Genomic DNA, 8,347 nt, shown 5'->3' with positions numbered 1-8,347 from the left:
ACAAAAGCATCACCTATCGTTGCTAGATTGAAAAACACAGTATGGAATATATGGACTGGTCACAATAAAAACTAAATTACAAGTATACAGCGCTTGTGTTATCAGCACCCTTTTCAATAGCTATCAGACATTGACAAATCTTGCTAAGCACGAATATCCACTGTACAACTTTCAAATCTCTTGGAGAGACAGAGTACTCAACATCGAAGTCTTACAGCTCGCAGGCACAATCAGCATTCATGCACTCATGAGCTACGGACGTCTAAGAAGGCTGGGATATGTTTGGCGCGTGGATCCTGAGCTGTATGGAGAACTCCAGAAGGGTGTGAAGCCAGTGGGAACAATGTATCTTCGTTTTAATGATGTCTGCAAGAGAGATCTGACCAAACCCAGCATTAACCGAAGTCGCTGGGAAAGTGATCCCGATGGCTGTATCAAGTGGCGTCTGACTGTGCAAAAGACGTACAAGCTTGCGGAGGAAGAACGCACATGAGGACAAATCAGAAAGGGAAAGCAGCTTATATTCGAAGCCCGCCATGTTCCACGTGCCCACACTGCAATAGACACTGTCAGTGGGACTTCTCAACCACAGAAGTCGCAGTTTCTGAACCAAGCATGCTATACATCATTAATCTTCTCGCTCTCAGTGGGTATGTGTGGCTTAACCAGACACAGCCGAAGGATTGATACGACTACGTCAGAGAGGTACCTTTGGAGAGCATGGGCTAACAAAAGGTAATGGAAGGACAGTAAACTTTTCAGCATTTTCTGGGACAACAGTCTGGTAGATTGTCAGACGTGGCCTTGTGACTTGGCCTTGCGGAGTTGGTACTGTGGCACAGTTTTATGGTTGCGAATGGTACAGCATTCCTTGTAGACACATCTGCTTCGATAAACCAACTACGGCGCCTTCATTTACGGTGTGGTCACGGGCAAATCTAAACACAATTTCTGTGACATTATGATGTAGACTCTTCTTGTAAGCAGCTCGTGGTCTAGTGGCTAGCGTTGCTGCCTCTGGCTCATGGGGTGCCGGGTTCGATTCCCGCCTGGGTTGGGGAATTTCTGTGCCCGGGGACTAAGTGTTTCTGTTGACGTCATCATTTTATCGTCATTATCATCGCTAGTGGTAATGGCTACATTAAACTGTGTAAATAGCGGAACCTTGCATGGGCGCTGATGACGGCACAGTTGAGCGCCCCACAAGTCAAACAACATCATCATCGTCGACCCATCTCACGACCCATTTGACTTCTCTTTCATATTCCATACAACAGACTGACAAATATTCGCTGCTTGGCTTGTCAGAGAGCGTATATCACATAACTGGCTGGTGACAGTCCTTCATCATCTACAGCGCTCCTAAGCTATCATTGGGCTCTCTTATAGGGGCTGTTAATATTCTATCGAGTATGCTCACAAACGATGACGAAAACACCAAGTAAACAGTTTTCCTCAAAAAATAATTACAGTTCTCGTGAAATCAGTGTCAACTAATTACCTTATCAATAGTGGAGCGTTCAGTACACGCACAAAAAAGTGGAAAACAAGAAAACCGACAGCTTCTTCGCAAACAAGTCAAATTTTCATAACTGGAATTCATTTCTTAACCTATGATTACCGCAACTTGCTTCCCGCTATCCAGGGTGATTCATCTGCCCATACCGCTGCCGTTTTATGCAAACCTCAACGTTGTATCTGATCTGCCCAAGGTTTTCATAGTCTCTCACTCACTACGCATGAACTATTAGTCTTCATGGAAAATAATTAGTTTCCTGTGGGCATTTTAATGTAGTTAAATTTTGTGCTGGGATACGTTTTCGCTGGAAGCCACAGTTTTAATGTTACTCAAGATAAACCTAAAAAGTGACCTTCAAACGGACCTGCACAGCAACGCTCATTCCTAACCAGTCAGGATTTCTGGTAAGTTGCTCGTGGCACACCCTTCTACCACTGTGCTAGAATTTCCGATCACACAAATTTTTCCGGATATTCGATCTTATTTCGATGTCTATTGATTGGGCCCTTTCACCACCAGCATAGCTACTTTTGTGAACGTTACTCTAAAACTAATTACGCTGACCATTCCATACAAACTCAAAGCTTACAGGAACAGTAGTTTCGTTGTCAGAACGCATGACGAATACAAGTAGCTAATTGTTTATTTTATACTGTTAAAATTCAAATACCTCTTTGGTAAAATTTACACAAACATCAGTTTTACAATTTGTATGTTGTCGACTAAGCTGGTGGACTAATAAGACCAGTCGATGAAAACCAAAAAAATCGAATGTTGAAAACAATTACACTACTGGCCATTAGAATTGCTACACCAAGAAGAAATGCAGATGATAAACGGGTATTCATTGGACAACTATATTATACCTGAACTGACATGTACGTTTTCAATTGGCGAGAGATCAGGAGAATGTGCTGGCTAGGGCAGCAGTCGAACATTTTCTGTTTCCAGAGAGGCCCGTACATGACCTGCAACATGAGGTCGTGCATTATCCGGCTGATATGTATGGTTTCGCAGGGATCGAATGAAGGATAGAGTCACGGATCGTAACACCTCTGAAATGTAGCGTCCACTGTTCAAAGTGCCGTCAATGCGAACAAGAGTTGACCGAGACGTGTAGCCAATGACGTCCCACACCATCACGCCGGGTGATATGGCAGTATGGTGATCAAGAATACACGCTTCCAATGGGCGTCGCCAAACACGGATGCGACCATCATTATGCTGTAAACAGAACCTGGATTCATCCGAAAAAATGACGATTCGCCATTCGTGCACCCAGGTTCGTCGTTGAGTACACCATCGCAGGCGCTCCTGTCTGTGATGTAGCGTCAAGGGTAACCGCAGCCATGGTCTCCGACCTGATAGTCCATGCTGCTGCAAACGTTGTCGAACTGTTCGTGCAGATGGTGGTTGTCTTGCAAACGTCCCCATCTGTTGACGCAGGGATTGAGACGTGGCTGCACGTTCCGTTCAGCCATGCGGATAAGATGCCTGTCATCTCGACTGCTAGTGATAGGAGGCCGTTGGTATCCAGCACGTCGTTCCGTATTACCCTCCTGAACCCACGGAGTCCATATTCTTCTAACAGTCATTGGATGTCGAACAAGGCGAGCAGCAATGTCGCGATACAATAAACCGCAATCGCGATAGGCTACAATCCGACCTTTATCAAAGTCGGAAACGTGATGGTACACATTCCTCCTCCTTACACGAGGCATCACAACAACATTTCACTGGGCAACGCCGGTCAATTGCTGTTTGTGTATGAGAAATCGGTTGGAAACTTTCCTCATGTCAGCACGGTGTAGGTGCCGCCACCGGCGCCAACCTTGTATGAATGCTCTGAAAAGCTAATCATTTGCATATCACAGCACCTTCTTCCTGTCGGTTAAATTTGGCGTCTGTACCACGGCATCTTCGTGGTGTAGCAATTTTAATGGCCAGTAGTGTATCAGCAGACGCGAAGTTTTGTACAGTGGTGGGAGGGAGCGCCGAGAACAACATACAAGAAATACTGACTGTAGGGGATGAGTGTGGGTGTGGAAGTGCGTTTGAAGGTCGATTTTGTAGGTTTTTTGTTGATTTACTCAGAAACCATAGCATCCACCGAATACGTATCCAAACTCAAAATTTAGCTAATCAAATTTCCAACATAAAAGGTTTAGTCGATTTTTTTTTAGGACTCCAAGCTACCCCTAGCAAGATAGAGAATATGAAAATCTCGTCCGTTCTGAAATGTAACACTGCGGTTTGCATAGAACGACAGTGACAGGAACGGCTGAAACACCCTGCACTTGCTGATACTTAATCGAAGAAGTATTCTTTGTGGAGATCGCACAAGAGCAGGGGATGGTTAACAGAAGAACATGCTTTGTATTAAGCTTTGTATTAAGCCCTTTGTATTAAGCCTAAGCGTTGCAATAAACGAAAACATATATCTTTTCTTAACGAATATTAACGTTACAAATTCGTTGATTTAAGGCAGGTCTGGCCAAACATCGCTCCTACCTGGCACTTTGAGCGCAGTGGTGAGTGGCTCTGAAGAACGAGGAGGAAGAGGACAACGAAGTCTGCAGCTGAATGCCGCTAGAGGGAGGCACCCGCCTTGTCAGAGGCCAAGCATTTCGCCGACAATGCTATTTGGGTTATGTTAGATCTATATTCTGCATTAACAATATTGTGACATATAAGCTCTTTTTCAAAGAAGAGTGCCAAACAGGATTTGTCTTACTTCTCGTATCGTTTATATGGCAAACAAATGGATTAATATGCCACCGCGTTATTATCACCTACAAAAAAAAAAGAAAGAAAAACATTTATTCGGACGTCTTTAAAGTACCAGCTACAAAGGCGATACGAATGTTAGGTGAACTAGCGAAGGACATTGAGTAATAAAACTGACATAAATCTAACTAGAGTGGTCACAAAATCAATTATTTACGACGTCACAAATTATTCACATTTTTAAGTGTTCTAAATCAAAGGAAGAATCATTTGGTAACACAAGGCTGATGCTGTCAAGTAACAGCTAATTCAGGGGAAAAATGAGCTTCGAGTTCATGACATGAGACGTTTCTCACAACTCAAGGCAGTCGTTTGTTAACCAGACATTCTAAACATTCTGCGTGATGTCTGTTTGTTCTATATCGTGTCTCCCTACCACTTTCGCGCAACGACGCTCTGCGCGTGTTTTGTAGGGAATTGACTAGTTTGAAACTGGGACCTGTTGTTGGTAAGGAGACGCCAGACCACACATGACATGTAGAATTCAGAAGAGTTCAGTGAGACTAGCGATGATATAACCAAATACTTAATGATTTCAGTGTCAGCTCCACTGCACTCCCTGTAAAAGAATCTTAATACTAACTAAATTTAGTGGAAGGGGTTCAAGGCTTTCCAATTTATAGTTATCTGATAAAATAACGTCGAAACACCAGTTAAGTTTACCATTGTCAATTTTATTCTACTCACAAAACATTGTTTGTAAATTGCACTATTGATAAAAGGAAATGTTTTAATACAGGATGGTAAAAACCAACCGTGTTCAACAAAAATGTGAACGAATATTCCCTGAATGGGTTTCCTAGTTCTACAATGGATTGAAGGATGACCTATGCCATATCACATCTATAATCTAGATTTAAATTAAGTTTCACAAAAGAGAAAACTATGAAAATGGTCTACAGTGACCCTCAATTGTCATTAATTACTTATCTAACTTGTCATAAATTACAGTGGCTGATGTGGCTTCTCAATAACTATATAACAGAAAAGTCACCGCGTCTCAGATTTTTACTTCAAGTGGCAAATGTGAACACCATGAGCTTTAATTGACGATCGACACTAGTATTACGCAAAAAGGGGGTGTCACAGATGAGACTTCCGCAGTTCTGAGTGAAGCTTTATGCGCTGTTATGCGGCATCGCGTGCATTCATTACCTTGTCGGTGTTCGTCAGGGGGCGGCGGCCTGCACAGCTCCGCTCACCTCGCCGTCTCTGAAGCAACTCTTTTCTAACTTCTCCTTACCACAATTTACTGAAGTTGGTTTAAAAAAACTATCTGTCTATGTTTTAATCTGACCAATCAGGGTCAAAAATTCTGTCTATCCAATGAAAAACGTTATACTTTTCGTGGTGGGGCAATGTTTTTTAAAGTTTGCAATGTAACAGAGACGCAAAAAAGTCTCACGCTAAAACTTGTAGCTGGTGTGGTCCTTTTAGCGTTATCGTAAGATCTATACTGTTCTTCTGGAGGGCTCTATCTTTTAACATGGGCTGTGGGTGGTCCTGATGTAACAGAGATGAGAAAAAGACTCATGCTAAAACTTGCGGGTGGTGTGGCCCTTTTTGTGTTATCGTGAGATCTATACTGTTCTTCTGGAGGGATCTAGCTTTTAACATTGGCTGGGGGGTGGTCCTTACGTACCAGAGACGCGAAAGAGTCTCACGCTAAAACTTGCGTCTGGGGTGGTCCTAGCGGTTAGCTGGCCACTTGGGTGTCCGTCCCTTATCGTAGGGCCTTCTCGCTTAACACGGTTCTGCTCTCGGCTTCTGTTCTCGTTTCTCCCCTCGGAACTGCGTCTGTCTAATGGTGGGAAGGTGTGACATGCATTTAGGCATTCTTGTGTTAGTCTGTGGTATTCTATTTGCACACTCGTTACTCGTATTACTTTGGTTAATTTAATGTCACGATATATTCTGAGCTATGTGACATACTACTGGATTTGCTTATCATGTTAGGGTTTTCATGGGAGGTGTTGGATTTGCCTGACATCTTACAACATGACTGAATACATATCATTAACTGCAACATTTGATAGTGAGTTCTTAAAGAAATTGAAAGACATTGCGCAAGTAAAGACGGATTTCAATTTGTATGTCAGACCACTTTCGCTTTTCGTTACTAATGTTCCTCATTACTTCCAACTTGAGGTGAATGACGCGCAGTGGAACAAGAGCTCAACGACCTGTTTGTCCAATCCAAAAATTTGCAAGACTCTTATAAAATATTACCCCAAAAGCAATATCCTTCACTGGACAGATAGACGCTGAAGTTATTTCAGTGTTCCGTTCAACAATTTGTGTGAACTTTTCTTTTTACTTATGAAGTCTCGCCAGCATGCGGTTTAGCAGATTATAATCTACGTAACTCAGCGTGATATTAAATGCCTGTATGTATTGCTGTTAATAGTCATACTCACCATATTAGCACTATATAATGCATTTATTTAATAGATTAATAAAATTAACTGCTTTGGCAGAAAAATAAAAGTTTAAAAGTACAGACCTGTAATAAATGCCTGCTTACAAAAGCATCATGCAGTATTCGTCTCGTAGAAGTAGCGACACGTGTTGCTAAAACGTCTTACAAAGTTTCCAGTGTGCGTAGCAGTCAGCATACAGCCGTCTCACTTACAACTGCTCGGAATAGCGCAGTGGTGGGGGAAGCTAGAGCGCTAAGAAAGCTCGACTGCAGTTGCGGAGCTCCGGTAGCGTAATGTTGGCACCCATGGTTTAAGCGAAAAGGCTGCTTTGCAATGATAACAGTTCATACCATTTATTTCATTTATTGGATTCGTAAGGAACAAACGCTCCAATGATGATTAGACCCAACCGTACTCAAATTTAGTTCCACTCTTACGCTGAGTTTGTCATTGCTGCAACGCTTTTCCAAATTAATATGTCGCACTGCAACCATGAACGGGAGCCTTTATGACCTATCAAGTAATAATATTGTCTGCCTATGTATGTTAATGTTGTAACGTCTCCTAACAAAACACATATTATATGTGGTAAAAAAGGAGAAAAGAGTAATTGAAGTGGATTATTGTAATTCTGTGGACAACGATTGTGTGAACTTTATGTAATAAAGAGAAACCATTATGTGCCATGTTTTATACTTGTATATAATTATGTACCAATTTTTTTAAAGATAATATATGTGTCGGCGAATACTGAAACCGCCACAAACGATACTTATTAAATATCAAACAAAGATGAGAATATGTCACAACGAGTATAAATAGCAGTGACCGAGCATTAATTTCTCTGTCGTCTTCTTGGAGTTACGTGAGTAGGAAGAGCCTGTGACGTTATATTGTACGCTTGTGTAGCATTCTTTTGTCAAGATTGAGAGAAGGACGCCTGTAGGTACTGATTTGTAAAGGTGTGTAATAATTTAATCTATCTGAATGTTTTGAATAGAGTTACTTAGTGAAAACTTGCATTATGATTTGTAATAAACTTGCATGGTATTTTACCCCATCCTTTCAAGACATTTTCAGTTATTTAAATATTATTCGTGGTGCAGAGCTGCACTACGAACGAAAATTCAGACTGCATTAAATGAAACCAATCAGACCGCAAAGAAGAGGACAGGTAATATCGAAGTAAAATAATTTCTTTCAGCTTTCGGAATTGCAGAGCAGTGCAGCATATTTTATGATGTGTTTTACAGGTGGACGCGGGCTGCGGATGATATATTATTAACAGTGCAAAAGGATAATTTACCTTCATAACATAAAACAAATCTTGCTGTGCGTAGTTTTGGCCTGGCAAACATTATAGTAAAAACATATTTTTCTCTGATAATAGTCGCATGTTCTCGTGTTAGTCGTGGTACATATTGGTGTTTTACTGTTAGCAAAAATCCACTGCAAAATTTTGATATTGAACAAACATTGCGTACTGTAACATCAGTACTGATAACGAAATAATTTTCAGTAGCCTTTTCTATAAATGTAAAGTGAGGAAGACATGTTGAACTGTATAGCGAGTTACAGTAACGAAACAATGTTCCTTTAATAGAAAGACAGATCCAGAATA

The sequence above is a fragment of the Schistocerca americana genome, chromosome 3, assembly GCF_021461395.2.
Source record: "Schistocerca americana isolate TAMUIC-IGC-003095 chromosome 3, iqSchAmer2.1, whole genome shotgun sequence".
NCBI lineage: Eukaryota > Metazoa > Arthropoda > Insecta > Orthoptera > Acrididae > Schistocerca > Schistocerca americana.
The sequence above is the reverse complement of the archived record's forward strand: the minus strand, read 5'-3'. Positions refer to the sequence as shown.